Genomic DNA, 15722 nt, shown 5'->3' with positions numbered 1-15722 from the left:
TTTTTTTTTAGTTAATTTTGTATCCAGCCAGTTTGCTGAAGGTGTTTTCAGCTGAAGGAGTTCTCTGCTAGAATTTTTGGGGTCACTAATGTATACTATCATATCATCTGCGAATAGTGATACTTTGGCTTCTTCCTTTCCAATTTTTATTCCCCTTGTTTTTCTTTAGTTGTATTATTGCTCCAGCTTGGACTTCAAGTACTATGTTGAAGAGATACAGAGAGAGTGGGCAGTGTTGCCTTGTCCCTGATTTCAGTGTCTTTTCATGGTGTTCTTGATTCTTGGATGTTTTGTGTCAGGACCATTTCTGATTTTATATCTTTTTTGAAAGAGATACTGATTTCTAAAATTGTATCTTCAGTGCCGGAGCTTTTATCCTCCAAATCTTGTATTCTGGTGGTGATGCTTACCTCTGTGGTTCCTGATCTCTTTGTTACATTTTCCATTTTTAGGAATTTCTTGGTGTGTGTTTTCTTCATTGATTTCATGTCTTGCACCATTTCCTTCCTGTGTTTGTATTTGGATTCCTATTGGTCCATGGTGGCCTCTATTTTTTTGTTTGTTTACTCTTTATGTGCCTCTATATGTGCATCTATTTGTTTGGCTCTATTTGCATATATTTCTTTGAAAGCTTTGTTCATTTCATCTTTTTGTGCCTCTAATAACTGGATAAGCATTGCTTTAAAATCATTTTCCTATGTTTTCCGTGAATTAAAATATCAATTGATTTGTGGGGTTGCTTGTGAAGCCATGATGTCCTGTTTTTTGTTGAATGTGTTCTTTTTTTTCCCAAAAAAAACAAACAATTGAGTTTATTGAAAATAATAAAATACAGAAACACCAGATTCGCATCTTTGAAGCAAAGCTGCCACAACCTCCAGATGTTCCTAGTTCTGCACCATTCTTAGTACCTGTCAGTACTAAACAGGCCAGGTTCCAGATGCAGAGCAGCAAGTGAACCTGCAAGTTAACATTCTCCCCTGAGGTCTAAATCCTGCCCCACTTATTTTTCAACGCAGACCTCTAGGCATCTGATTGTCTGTAGCCTTCACAGTTTGCTCCTGCAGCATGTGCTGAAGACTGGGTCTGCCTATGTCTGGAGTCTGAGGTATTGTTCAGGAAGATGAGAGTGGATGTTGAGGTTTCAGATGCAGCCAAGGAAGGAAAGTTGCAGGAGCATGTGGGCAAGTTCAGGAATATATGTAGAAACATGCCTGGAAGGACTGACAGCAAGCAAGCAAGTGCAAATGCCGGGAAGGGTGGAACATAAGCCCAGGTGTGGGTACTGGTGTGGTTTGTGGGGTGCAGCTGGAGTGCGCAGGTACCTTGAATGACTCAGTGGCCCACACTCAACAGGCCTGTTGGACTCAGTGCTCCCGGCACTCAGATCTGTCTGGGCTGTGCCATCTTGATTCCTGGAATTGTTTGCCTGCACTCTACTGGAGGACCCACATAACAGGGGCTTAAATGCTGAGAATGCTATCCCAGGGATCCTGATGTTGCCCACAGTTGAGGGTGTGGGTTGGAAGGGTCTGATATCTGACTGCTAGCACAGAGGGTTACCAGATCTGGGGCTCTGCATGCATTCACTTGCAGGTGTACGTGGAAAGGGCAGGTGGCCCACAGTTCTCTACTCTCAGATTTGGGCCTGCAGGTTAGCTAGTGGGGTATACTATCGGGCCCCTAGAGCAGAAGTTTCTGGACCTGGGGCTAAGCAGTCACGCCTGGAGCAAGCGAAAATGCAGGGAATCCACCAGTGAGGTTGACTGTCTATTAGAACAGAGAGACCCTGTATCTGGGGCTAAGCACTCGCCTCCAGTGCAAATGAAAGTGCAGTGGGTCCACAGTTCACCACCCCCAGAACCAGGAGATGTCCATGGGGGGGGGGGGGCTTGGATCCAATCTGTCCCAGCTCACAGTTTGGTCCCCATAGCCCAGGAAGCCTCACAGCTCTAGTTTCAGCAGCCTGTCCACTCACCAGTTTCGGAGATTTGGATTTTCTGCCTCTCAGATAGAGTGCACACTGGTCACCACCATCATGGAATGCTCCCACCCCCAGATATTGATGGCTTTGATACTGGAAAAATACAGCTGTAAAAGACAGCAAAAATAAAAAGTTTTATCTCTCAAAAAACAAAGAAAATTAGAGAAAAACTTATTCTAACTAAGCAACATATATGGCTGCTATAAAATGATAATCTACACAAAAATATCAACTTCATACTACTTTTTATAGTCTAAAAATGTTTAGCTTAACTAGAATCACTAATTTTTTCAATAGAAACATTTAAATTCTAGTATCAATCCTTTTATCACTTATGTCTCTTCTAGTGGGAAGAGATTTTAAGTGGTTTCATGGTATTAGAAAATAAATGCAATGGAGCATGAAGATTATTTAAATGAACTTTAAACCTTATTAAAATAATTCAGCTATTTCTCTTTTCTTCCCACAATGGCAATAAAAATACCATTGAGTCCAAATTATTTTCATTTTATCTACCACATTCACACTGCTTAAACCTGAAGACTAATGGGAACAAGAACTGTCTCTGACATGAATTCAGTGGCCTGCTCTTTGATCACCTCCCCCTGAGGGGGTCCAGCCTTACCAGGCCACAGAGGAAAACAGCACAGCCAGTCCTGATGAGACCTGATAGGCTAAGGTAAGATAGAAAGGGATGAGAACCTCCCCTATCAGTGGACTAGAGGAGGGGCATGGGGGGGGGAGAAAAGAGAGGGAGGGCAGGATTGGGAGGTAATGAGGGAGAGGACTACAGCTGGGATACAAAGTACATAAATTATAATAAATAAAAAATATATTTAAAAAAGAAAATAAACATTTAATTTTTAAAGAGAATTTCAAAGATAAGATATTATGTCCCATGATAATCAACAAGGTTTCAATTACTGATGTATATTTTTATACTTTGCATCACTCTTTTTTTCTTATGTTTGAGATTAAGTAAGAGATAATCTTAACTGAGAGAGGTAAGAAATTGTATAAAATAAAAAATACAAATATCATCTGATCTTTTTCTCAACCACATGATTTGCAATGTGTCTTTATCTAAAAGACGTTTTAACTTTAATTACTTACTTTACTGAAAAATGACCAAATAGTTTGCAAATAAGGCAAAATTAAATTTGAGTCCATCATGACAGGGAAGCAAGCTGCAAGCAGCAAGCACTATGGCTGATGCAGGAAGTTGAGAGCACACATACACAAACTCAAGCACAAAACAGAGTGAGCAGAGTGGAAGTAGTGTAATGTCTTGAGTTCTTAAACCCACCCCCAGTGATATATTTCCTTTATGCCTTCAAAACACTGCCACTACCTGGGTACCAATGATTCAAATAGAAGCCCTGGAAAAAATTTCATTTAAACCATCACAGTATATTACCAGACTAGTAACTGAGTAATAATTGGTTCAGTTATTTGCTATTTCTGCTATATTTGAAGCTCCGGAAGAACCTGGGTCATAGAATAAGAAAGTTTTCTTCACAGTACTTGACAGAAAGCTTGGTAAATACAGAATTTTAAGTCAGCACTTATTCTCTAACTTGCAAGCAAACTGATAAGAAAGTAGCATCAGGAGGGGGCAAGATGGCGGCGCCGGGAGGACTCTCATTCTGAGCAGCAGCAGCAGGATCAGCACAGTGACCAGTAATCAGAACTCGCGGCCATAAAACACAGTCATTGTGTTTCCCAGGTGAGAGGATACCCCACGGTGGGGGATTCAATCAGCTTTTAACTCACCCAGCTAAACCACAGAAAAGATTCCAGTTCCGCCAGACGCTTGGCTGCCGGCCGCCAGCCCCAGCCCCAGCCCAGAGCCACAAGCCAGTGTCTCTGGTCACGGTCCCAGACTGAACCATGCGCACCACACTATCAGAGACTGGAATTTTCAGTCGAGAGATAACCCCAGGGTACAGGAAACGACTGGGACCGGCCTTAGGTCACCCAGACGTCCCCTGGAAAAGACTCGGGTTCCGTGGGCACCCCAGGAGCCAGCCCGGAGCCATTCTCCAGCACAGAGCCCTGCCTGCCTGCCTGAGCACCTGATTCGCCGCCTGAGATAGAACTGTGGGCACCAGGGCACCAGCGAATGAGTTCCACTGTCCAGTGCAAACACATAGGGAGGGAAACGGCTGGTCTGATCTCAGAGCACTCAGCCGACACCCCCAGCCTGAAAAGGTCCCCGGAAAATTACCCAGCTTAGGGAAGTACCCAGGCTCCAAAAGGCTGCAAAGGCAGACACAGGCAGTTTCTGCTCACCAGACAGCTGGCGGAGACTGAGCCGCCATCACTCAGCTGTACTCCAGGCACTGGCAGTTTCTGCGGCCAGCCAGCTGGCGGACACTGAGCAGTGTGCACCAGGGCAAAAAAAAGACACTGGGAGTCCGTGTCTCCAGAGAATCCACAGGGAAGGAAGGAAACTGTACTGACTTAAATCACCCAATCCTTCCCTAGAAAAAGTCTAGCAGACCAGTGGGGCTGAGGCGCGATCACTCAGCTGTGCTCCAGACACAGTCACAAACAGTTGAGGCGCGCCTGATGTCCAACTGGGTCACAGCAGCTGATCATTAAATTTACAACAAGAAACCCAGAAACAGGGCAGCTGCCCTCAGGACTTCCCTGGGTGAGAGGAGAACCCTCTCGACTAACAAAGACCACAGTTACCACTCAGGTCTCTATCCCTGAGGTGAGCAACTCCTGAAAAAACACCAGCCATCCAGGGACTATACCCAAAAAGCTGAGAAGACATCCTTCAGGAAAAACCAGCTTTCTGCAAAGGGGATTCTCTCCACCACAGGATCCCCAGGAACCACCAGAAAATAACCGAAAACACCTAAGATAGCACAATGGGTAGAGGCCAGAGTAAAAGCTCAAGCAACAAAAGACAGGGCAATATGGCATTTCCAGAACCCAGTTACCCAGGGGCAAGTAGCCCTGGACACCCCAGCATAACTGAAATCCAAGAAGATGACCTAACAACTATGCTCATGAAGATGATAACAGAGGAAACAAATAAGATACATAGAGGAAGATAAACTCAAACAGAATAATGCCATCCATAAAGAAATAGAGGAAGCTGCAGCCAAACAGTTTATGGCCTTTTGAAAGGAAATGCTTAAAGCACTGAATGAAATAAAAGAAACAGAGTTGAAGGAACTAAGAGAAAAACAGGAAAGTACAATCAGACAGGTGAAGGAAGTAAACAAAACAACTTAAGACCTGAAGATAGAAATGGAAAAATTAAAGAAAACACAAATGGAAGAAATAATGGAAAGGAAGAATCTAGGGAAGAAAACAGGAACTACAGAGGTAAGCATAACCAACAGATTACAAGAGATGGAAGAAAGAATCTCAGGTGTAGAAGATACAATGGAAGAAATCGATGTATCTGTCAAAGAAAATGTTAAATCCGAAAAATTCCTGACATAGACCGTCCAAGAAATGCAAGACAATATGAAAAGACAAAACCTAAGAATAATAGGTATAGAGGAAAAAGAAGACTCCCTTCTCCAAGGCCCAGAAAATATTTTCAACAAAATCATTGAAGAAAATTTCCCCAAGCTAAAGGAGAGGCCAGTTAGAATACATGAGGCCTACAGAACACCCAACAAATTTGACCAGAAAAGAAAATCCTCCCGCCACACAATAATCAAAACAGTAAGTATACAGAACAAAGAAAAAATACTAAAAGCTGCAAGGGAAAAAGGCCAAGTAACATATAATGGCAAACCCATTAGAATTACACCTGACTTTTCAACAGAGACTATGAAAGCCAGAAGGGCCTGGACGGATAACATGCAGACCCTAAGAGAACACAGATGTCAGCCCAGGCTACTATACCCCGCAAAACTCTCAGTCCTCATAGATGGAGAAAACAAGATATTCAATGACAAAAACAAATTTCAACAATACCTACAAACAAATCCAGCATTACAGAAGACACTAGAAGGAAAAATACAACCCAGGAAAACTAGCTACATTCAAGAAAACACAGGAAATAAATAACCTCACTTCAGTAAAACAAAAAGCAACCAAGCACACAACCTGATGACCACAGCCAATATCAAAATCAAGGGATCTAACAGCCACTGGTCATTAATCTCTCTCAACATCAATGGACTCAACTCTCCAATAAAAAGACACAGATTAACAGAATGGATACGTAAACTAAACCCAGCAATCTGTTGCATACAAGAAACACACCTAAGTCACAAAGATAGACATTACCTGAGGGTGAAGGGTTGGAAGACGACTTTCCAAGCAAACGAACCCAAGAAGCAAGCAGGAGTAGCCATTCTAATATCTGATAAAATAGACTTTCAACCAAAATTAATCAAAAGAGATGGGGAAGGACACTTCATACTCATCAAGGGAAAATTCCACCAGGAAGACATCACAATCCTGAACATCTATGCCCCAAATACAAGGGCACCCACATTTGTGAAAGAAACATTGATAAAACTTAAACCACACATAGATCCCCACACATTAATAGTGGGAGACTTCAACACCCCACTCTCAACAAAGAACAGGTCAACAAAACAGAAATTAAACAAAGAAACAATGTCTCTGACAGAGGTCATGAATCAAATGGACTTAAAAGACATTTACAGAACTTTACACCCAAACACAAAAGAATTTACCTTCTTCTCAGCACCTCATGGAACCTTTTCCAAAATTGACCATATAGTGGGTCACAAAGCAAGCCTCAACAGATACAGGAAGATTGAAATAATCCCTTGTATCTTGTCTGATCACCATGGAAAAAAGCTGGACCTCAACAATAACAGAAATAGCAAAAAGCCTACACACACATGGAAACTGAACAACTTGTTACTAAATGACAGCTGGGTCAGGGAAGAAATAAAGAAAGAAATTAAAGACTTCCTAGAACTCAATGAAAATGAAGACACAACATACCCAAACTTGTGGGACACAATGAAAGCAGTGCTAAGAGGAAAGTTCATAGCACTAAGTGCCTTCAAGAAGAAATTCGAGACAGCTCATTCAAGCACCTTAATGGCTCACTTAAAAACCCTAGAAAAACAAGAAGCAGACACACCAAGAAGGAGCAGACGGCTGGAAATAATCAAACTCAGGGCTGAAATCAATCAATTGGAAACAAATAAAACAATTCAAAGAATCAATGAAACCAAGAGCTGGTTCTTTGAGAAAATCAACAAGATCGACAAACCCTTAGCCAAGCTAACTAAAAGGCAGAGAGACACCACCCAAATCAACAAAATCAGAAATGAAAAGGGGGATATAACTACAGACACTGAGGAAATCCAAACAATCATTAGGACTTACTTCAAAAGTCTATATGTCACAAAATTTGAAAATCTAAATGATATGGACAATTTTCTTGATCAATTTGACTTACCAAAGCTGAATCAGGACCAGGTAAATCAACTAAATAGACCTATATCCCCCAAAGAAGTAGAAGCGGTCATCAAAAGTCTCCCATCCAAAAAAAGCCCAGGACCAGATGGCTTCAGCGCAGAATTCTACCAGACCTTCAAAGAAGAGCTAACACCAATTCTCTTCAAACTATTCCACAAAATAGAAACAGAAGGAACATTACCAAACTCATTCTATGAAGCCACAGTCACCTTGGTACCTAAACCTCACAAAGACTCAACAAAGAAAGAGAATTTCAGGCCAATCTCCCTTAGGAACATTGATGCAAAAATACTTAATAAAATACTTGCAAATCAAATCCAAGGACACATCAAAGATATCATTCACTATGACCAAGTAGGCTTCATCCCAGGTATGCAGGGGTGGTTTAATATATGGAAATCCATCAATGTGATCCACCATATTAACAAACTGAAAGAAAAAAAACCACATGATCATCTCCCTAGTTGCTGAAAAAGCATTTGACAAAATCCAACATCCATTCATGTTTAAAGTATTGGAGAGATCAGGGATACAAGGCACATATCTAAACATAGTAAAGGCGATATACAGCAAGCCTATAGCCAACATCAAACTGAACGGAGAGAAACTTAAAGCAATCCCACTGAAATCAGGGACAAGACAAGGCTGCCCACTCTCTCCATATCTCTTCAACACAGTGCTGGAAGTCCTTGCTAGAGCAATAAGACAGTTGAAGGAGATCAAGGGGATACAAATTGGAAAGGAAGAAGTCAAATTATCACTATTTGCAGATGATATGATAGTATACGTGAGTGACCCCAAAAACTCTACCAGGGAACTCCTACAGCTGATAAACACCTTCAGCAAAGTGGCCGGATACAAAATTAACTCAAAAAAATCAGTAGCCCTCCTGTATACAAAAGACAAAAGGGCTGAGAAAGAAATTAGGGAAACAACACCCTTCACAATAGCCACAAATGACATAAGGTACCTCAGAGTAACCCTAACCAAGGAAGTCAAAGACTTGTATGAAAAAAATTTCAAATCTCTGAAGAAAGAATTAGAAGAAGATATGAGAAGATGGAAAGATCTCCCATGCTCATGGCTTGGAAAGATTAACATAGTAAAAATGGCCATCTTACCAAAATCAATCTACAGATTCAATGCAATGCCCATCAAATTACCAACACAATTCTTTACAGACCTGGAAAGAAAAATTCTCAACTTCATATGGAATAACAAGAAACCCAGAATTGCTAAAACAATCCTCTACAATAAAAGATCTTCTGGAGGTATCTCCATCCCTGATCTTAAGCTGTACTATAGAGCAACAGTTTTAAAAACTGCATGGTATTGGCATAGAAACAGAATGGTGGATCAATGGAACCAAACAGAGGACCCAGAAATAAACCCACACACTTACGGACACCTGATCTTTGACAAAGACGCCAAAACCATTCAATGGAAAAAAGACAGCATCTTCAACAAATGGTGCTGGTCCAACTGGAGGTCTACATGTAGAAAAATGAAAATAGATCCATACTTATCACCCTGCACAAAACTGAAGTCCAAGTGGATCAAAGACCTCAACATAAAACCAGACACATTAAATTGGCTTGAAAAATAAGTGGGGAATACCCTAGAACTCATTGGTACAGGAGACAACTTCCTGAACAGAATACCAACAGCACAAGCTCTAAGAGCAACAATCAACAAATGGGACCTCATGAAACTGAAAAGCTTCTGCAAAGCAAAGGACACCGTCATCAAAATAAAGCGACTGACTACAGATTGGGAAAGAATCTTCACCAACCCTTTATCTGATAGAGGACTCATATCCAGTATATATAAAGAACTAAAGAAGCTCAAAAGCAGCAGACCAAGTAATCCACTTAAAAAATGGGGAACAGAGCTAAACAGAGAATTCTCGACAGAGGACTATCGAATGGCAGAGAAGCACTTAAAGAAATGCTCAACCTCACTAGCCATTAGGGAAATGCAAATCAAAACAACCCTGAGATTTCACCTTACACCCATGAGAATGGCCAAGATCAAAAACTCAAGTGACAACACATGCTGGAGAGGTTGTGGAGAAAGGGGAACCCTTCTCCACTGCTGGTGGGAATGTAAACTTGTACAACCACTCTGGAAATCAATCTGGCGCTTTCTCAGACAACTAGGAATAGCGCTTCCTCAAGATCCAGCCATACCACTCCTGGGCATATATCCAAAAGAGGCTCAAGTACACAGTAAGGACATTTGTTCAACCATGTTTGTAGCAGCTTTATTTGTAATAGCCAGAAGCTGGAAACAACCCAGATGCCCCTCAACTGAAGAATGGATGCAGAAATTGTGGTACATCTACACAATGGAATATTACTCAGCAATGAAAAATAAGGAAATCATGAAATTTGCAGGTAAATGGTGGGATCTGGAAAGGATCATCCTGAGTGAGTTGTCCCAGAAGCAAAAAGACACACAGGGTATATACTCACTCATATAGACATACAACATAGGACAAACCCATTAAAACCTGTGCATCTAAAGAAACTAAGCAAGAGAGAGGACCCTAACTAAAATGTCCAATCCCCATCCGGAAAGGCAAAGAGGATGGACAGCAGAAGAAGAAGAAAACAGGAAACAACCTAGGAACCTACCACAGAGGGCCTCTGAAAGCCTCTGCCCTACAGACTATCAATGCAGATGCTGAGTCTGATGGGCAACTGTTGGGCAGAGTGAAGGGAATTTTATGTAAGAACTGGGAAATAGTAAGAGCTGGAGAGGATAGGGTCTCCACAAGGAGAGCAACAGAACCAGAAAATTTGAACACAGGAAACTTCCCAGAGACTCATACTCCAACCAAGGACTATTCATAGAGATAACCCAGAACCCCTGCACAGATGTAGCCCAGGGCAGTTCAGAGTCCAATTGGGTTACATAGTAATGTGAAGAGGGACTGCCTCTGACATAATCTGATTGGCCTGCTCTTTGATCACCTCCCTTTGGGGGGGAGCAGCCTTACCAGGCCATAGTAGAGGACAATGCAGCCACTTTTGATGTGAACTGATAGACTAAGATCAGAAAGGAGAGAACCTCCCCTATCAGTGGACTTGGGGAGTGGCATGCATGCAGAGGGAAGAGAGAGGGTGGGATTGGGAGGGGAGGAGGGAGGGGCTTATGGGGGGATGCAGAATGAATAAAGTGTAATTAATGAAAAATAAAATAAAATAAGATTAAAAAAAGAAAATAGTATCAGTATTAAATTTATTAATGAGACACACATTAAAGTTAATATACCTCATATGAACTGATTGTATCATCACAAATTGGCTACATGGACAATTTATGTGGATGACTGTATTAGCCCTACAACATATAAGTATAATATAAGCTTCATATGTGATGCTAAATGATCTAGGACACCATGAAAACAACAAAAAGATGTGAAACTCTAGATAATTTTCTGAATAATTTTTCTTTCCTCAGTTTACGTGATGCTGGGGATAGAACCCAGGACATTAGTGATTATAGACAAGCTCTGTCTCACTGAGACACATTACCAAATATTAATTTTAAGTTAAAAACAATGTATCTTTATAGATATGTAGGACTCATTTTTGTACAACTTTTTTCTTTTTACAAAATATACTGTGCAATTTTTACACAAATCAGACCTCAGTTTGATCTATAATAGATAGAAATACAGATACCACTACGTATTTCTTAAGTGCTATATAGCCACATGTGACTAATTGGTATGGTTTTGAACAGTGCACACCCAGATGTCTTTCTTATGCTTAACTACCACAGTTTGGGTAGCTTAGCCTTAGCTCTGGGAATCAGCTGTTCCTTATCATCCCATAGACATGAGTAGATTTTTTTTCAACCACTATAGAGACTTCTTTTTACCTTCAGCAGATGAATCATGGAGGCTCCATTTAAGACAGATATGTTAAGCAAATAAGTCAGACTCAGAAAGATGAATACTGGATACTTTCTCCCTTTAAAAAAATTAGATTTAAATTTGTGTGTGTGTGTGTGTGTGTGTGAGAGAGAGAGAGAGAGAGAGAGAGAGAGAGAGAGAGTAAAAGAAAGAGAGAGAGACTTTTCCTGTGGAGCTGCAGCATACAGGGAGCCCAGATAGGGAGCCCACTACAGATCAAAGTATGAATACTTCGAAAATCTACTTGATGAACCAACAAGTTTTACTGGGGTTACTGTTAGGGATATGGATGAAGGGTTATTCAGGGAACAGAAATCACTCAAAGGACAGCTGCATCACCAAAGCCTACCTCAGCACTTGTGACATCTCCCAAAAGCTGGGAAACTGGGACACAATACACAACCTACAGGCAGCACACCATATTGAAGAGTGTCATTTCCAGGTAACTCAGTTGGCCTAAACATCTTCCAGAGAGACTTACTGGATTCTTCTCCAGGCAGCTGGTCTGGTGTCAGACTCATTTATGTGAGTGAATCTCAGAAGTCTTCATATTTATTCTTGGAAAGGAGGGGCCTAGGTATCTGGGCAGTTTTAAATATTTGCTGAAGCTATTTTGAGTTGTTTACTCTTTGGTTTAAGGGGCTTCTCTGTAGGACATAATGTTTCAATCTCTGAGGAAACTGGTACACAGCAGTATGTCCATTTGTATATCATGAAACTAAAAGAAGGGCAGAAGAGATCTTCAGTGGGAAGGGGAGGTTAACAATGCATGTGACATGAAAGCAGAACCAGTGCTATTTATGAGGAAGAAACCCAGCAAAAGTAGTCCAGTAGATGAATGAGAGCAATATAAGAAATAAGAAAAGTTATATATGAAGGTGCTTATTAGGAACCCATTATTTTGTGTGTCCATTTTTTTTTTAACTTAACTTTAAAAATTATACTCTATAGTCCCAATGCACCCTTAGGAAAGAGACAAACACCAACTCAGCCATCAAATAAATTCAGTATCAAAAGAGAACAGCTTATTTTTATAATTTATTCAATTTTATATTGATTGTAGCCTTTTCCCTCATCTCCTAGTCCCATACTCCCTCCCTCTTTCCCCCGTCCCTTTCCCCTAGTCTACTGAAAGGGCAAGTTCTCCTACTTTGCCATCTGCCCATAGCTTATCAAGTCTCATCAGGACTGCCTGGATCCTCTTCCTCTGTGGCCTGGCAAGGCCACATTACCAGGGGGAAGTGATCAAAGAGCAGGCAACTGAGTTCATGACAGAGGCAGCCCCTACTCCCCTTACTCTGGGATTCCAAATGGAGACTAAGTGCCCATTCTGCTACATCTGAGCAGGGGGTCTAGGCCCTCTCCATGCATGGTCTTTGGTTAGTGTATCAGTCTCTGAATGACCCCCTGGGTTCAGATTTTTTAGCTTTGTTGGTCTCCTGAGTGAGGTAACCCAAAACCAGAAAGGCACACATGGTATATACTCACTTATAAGAGGATATTAGTCATATAGTATGCTATAGTCATACTAAAATCTACAGACATAAAGAAGCTAAACACTGTGGAGGACCTTAGGGAGGATGGTTAAATCGCATTCAGCATGGCAAACAGTATAGACATCAGAAGAGGTGGAAGAGAGGAACCAGGACAGGAGCCCACCAGAGAGGTCCTCTAAAAGGCTCCACCAACAGGGGATCAAAGCAGATGCTGAGACTCACAGCCAAACTTTGGACAGAGTGCAGGGAGTCTTATGGAAGAAGGTGTGGGATAGGAATAGAAGGATCTAGAGAGGACAGAAGCTCCAACAGATCATTTTTTAATGGAAAAAAAGAAGCTTCTATCTTTAGTAACTAAATGTGTATCAGTGTGCAATAGGTTTTTTTTAATGATACTTTATAAAACAATACATATCCCTATACAGAAGTTTCTAGGTAATAATCACCAAGAAAGAGAATCTAGGTTAGAAAAAAATGAAATTATGTTTGCCTGAGATCCCTTCCAAGCTTTCCTTCTGCTGGCCTGTGGTTGGCTTCACTGTCCCAATTACATGGTGCATATGTGACATCTATAACCTGTGCCTACTTTCTAGGGACTGAAGATGCCCTGAGAGAAGAAACGGCCCAGAACCTGTAGCATTTCCTCCATTTTTGCTTCTCCCTTGGAGTCTTGCTAAAAAAATAACTCTAGGGAGAAAGGCTCTGTGAAGTATGAAGTAGGAGGAGGCTGACTCATAGCCTTTTCATACTTCAGAGGAGCAAATAATAAATCACTCTGCCGTTTTCTTTTCATATTATTTGGCTTTTGATGGGCTTTTTCACCAGATCCTTGGTAGGTAGGTTATATCAATTTGCAAATGCAAATTCCAAATTTTCTAATTATCTCAGTAAAATATTAAGCTTTGTGATTATCAGTTTATAGAGGAAATGTCTAACTTTTGACAATTTGAAACACAAGGTTAGTTAAAGCTGTGTGGGAATTATGTGAATAATAGCAAGCGACCATTCACACTTTTGCACTTCATTCACATTTTGCGTTTTCTCTTTCATATTTTTTTCCCCACAGGAGAAATCTAGGTAGAAAGCTTCCTATGGTGAAAAACCATGGTGCTATTGGCATGAGTAGAATGTTGAAAACTTAGTGTTCATCTGATAAACATGGCTTAAGTGTGAATGATGGCTGTGTTTTGAAGGGTCCAATCAAGGAAGAAATATTGTGAACCCTCAAATAAGTTTTCCCCACCCCCTCCTCATCTCTAATGTTTTTTTTTTTTTTTATGAACACTGTTGGATGTGCTGTTCAAGTAGACAAAAGGTGTGTAAGGTATGTTATCATTGCAAGCCCTGAGATAGTCCTACATAAATACTGCATAGCATTAGCTCTAGCAAAAATGTTGACATCCTGGAATTGACATGTTTTAAAAGATGCATACACTATAGTAGAGATAAGCTATGCAACAAATACTGATAGTTCTGTTGGAAATACGACAGGCAGAGCACCCTGCATTTTCAGTAATTGCATTTACATTAGCAGAAAATTGATCAAAGCTCTATTTATCAACCAAATATTTCATCAAGGGCCCTGTATTTGTTAGTATTAAGATTTTCAAACTAAACTGATCTGTAATATTTTTATTTTGTGCAAATGGACAATAAAACAGGAACAACTGGAAACTGTGGAAAGATGGCTAATGTAGCAGCAGGGATGGGGGTGGGGAGCACTGTGCTTGGTTGTGACATTTCATGGCAATCACATCCTCACACTCATTCCCACAGGGCTGTGGATTCATGTAAATGACACTACTTCTAGAAATACTCTTCTCTCTCAGAATCACTGCTGTGTCATTCTGAAAATGTGTCATTCTGAAAATATTTGAAAATGTGTGCTTGCTGCTGCAGTGATCTCAACATATGAGTCCTGGAATGTGGGATTTCAGCGTGTGTGTGTGTGTGTGTGTGTGTGTGTGTGCCACACTGACCATTTCTTTGGCAATCTACTTTAGTTAATGGGTGAACTGTGAATTGTGCTATCCAAATAGAAGAAAATAATATCACAACTGGGTGTGCTCTTAGCATCAGGAGTCTTCATGCAAGCACACCCATGTTGTCTTAGTGACAGTGACTGATCTCTAAATTTTCTGAAAGCTAGGAAACTTCTGTTATCCAACATCATTATTAGTTGGAACACAGGACCTCTGTGACCTCAGAAATATTTACAGAGCATTTTCCATATAGCTCTATAAGGCTCTTTCTTTGGACATAACCTGATCAAGGACTTGACTTAACAAAATGGTTAGTTTTATTCTCTTCCATTAGGACACAGCAAATTTTGATGTCCTGTTTCTTCTAAAATATAGTTGTGCTTTGGTTTACTCCTATATGTCAGACATGTATGCAGCAGTATAGTATGCAGTACTGAAAGTACTTTAGTAACACATCTTCAGCCTGACTTAGCACTTAAGCTTGCCAAGTGCAATGGAGACATGAATGTAATTATGAAGGTAGCATGACAGAAAGCAGGTCAGTCCCCTCTTGTTAAGGTAGCAAGATCACTCACATAGGTGGTATTTGTGTTTTCATGCTGTCACCCATGCTTCCTCTGGCACATTGGTCTTCGTGATGATGTATGCTCCTATTCAAATGTGTGATGCTTTTACTGTCTTATAGCGACAGTATGTTTGCCATTTATTCAGTCCCACTCCCTTAGGAGACTGTTTTGTGGAAGGAAAATAGCATGGCTTTAACATTGATATTTTATAGTCTGAAGCTTTGTCACTACATTTTCTTTTTAGGTTAAAATTTAAATATTTTTCAGCCAAAGAAGCAGCTCCCTAGACCTGTCTCCAAATATTACAAGATTTTGTTTATTTCTTTGCAAACATCC

Source organism: Meriones unguiculatus, chromosome X (assembly GCF_030254825.1).
Source record: "Meriones unguiculatus strain TT.TT164.6M chromosome X, Bangor_MerUng_6.1, whole genome shotgun sequence".
Classification (NCBI taxonomy): Eukaryota; Metazoa; Chordata; class Mammalia; order Rodentia; family Muridae; genus Meriones; species Meriones unguiculatus.
Note: the sequence above shows the minus strand (reverse complement) of the source record.